General features: G+C 50.2%; 1 non-coding gene across 1 annotated transcript; it reads right to left on the bottom strand.

Moving 5' to 3' along the window:
• On the bottom strand, nt 1-90 carry trnap-ugg (transfer RNA proline (anticodon UGG)). Its single transcript is given in 2 exon segments — nt 1-36; nt 55-90. It is a non-coding gene; the product is annotated as a tRNA-Pro (tRNA).
• Nucleotides 91-939: the final 849 nt, after the last annotated feature.

Genomic DNA, 939 nt, shown 5'->3' with positions numbered 1-939 from the left:
GGGCTCGTCCGGGATTTGAACCCGGGATCTCTCGCACGTCTGCGTCGACGAAGACCCAAAGCGAGAATCATACCCCTAGACCAACGAGCCACACCGACAAGCTGCCTGCGGCCCCGCTCTACCTCTTGAACCAGCTGAGTCTTGCTCAGAGTGAAGTATAGTTGACATTGAACAGGCTGGAGATGTTTTCTCTGGAACGTCGGAGGCTGAAGGGTGACTTTATGGAGGTTTACAAAATTATGAGGGGCATGGATAGGATAAATAGGCAAAGTCTTTTCCCTGGGGTCGGAGAGTCAAGAACTAGAGGGCATCGATTTCGGGTGAGAGGGAAAAGATATAAAAGAGACCTAAGGGGCAACTTTTTCACGCAGAGGGTGGTGCGTGCATGGAATGAGCTGCCAGAGAACGTGGCGGAAGCTGGTACAATTGCAACATTTAAGAGGCGTTTGGATGGATATATGAATAGGAAGGGTTTGGAGGGATATGGGCCGGGTGCTGGCTGGCGGGACTAGATTGGGGTGGGATATCTGATCGGCATGGAAGGGTTGGACCGCAGACGTATGGAGGCTGTGTAAATATAAACTATTTCTAACTTCCCACATTCTGTTCGTCTAACTGTGATTTCACTCTGAATAGACGCCATGCGGCCCACCTTCGCTCTGCTGGCTCGACACCATTTCACTTACCTGTTTTCTGCCCCATTCGTTCTCCAGGCAGTCCAACCTCGTTTCACGACGGTGCTTTTTGAGAAAATAAATGGGCCATTTTTGCACAAATCAAGTTCAGAGACGCAGCTTTTTTGGGAAGCGGATGAGAAGGCGAGGTGCAGAACAGAGCGCCGTTATACGGGAAAGCTACTCAAGACGACGTTGAATGAATAGGGGAGAATGTTGTTTCTTTTGGGTTATGGTCCCAACACGCACGCGTTGTGTCATTCTC

The sequence above is a fragment of the Chiloscyllium plagiosum genome, unplaced genomic scaffold (assembly GCF_037043375.1).
Source record: "Chiloscyllium plagiosum isolate Xiang-an unplaced genomic scaffold, Cpla_swu_hap1 HiC_scaffold_27, whole genome shotgun sequence".
NCBI classification, from domain to species: Eukaryota; Metazoa; Chordata; class Chondrichthyes; order Orectolobiformes; family Hemiscylliidae; genus Chiloscyllium; species Chiloscyllium plagiosum.
This window is presented reverse-complemented; position numbering and strand designations above follow the sequence as displayed.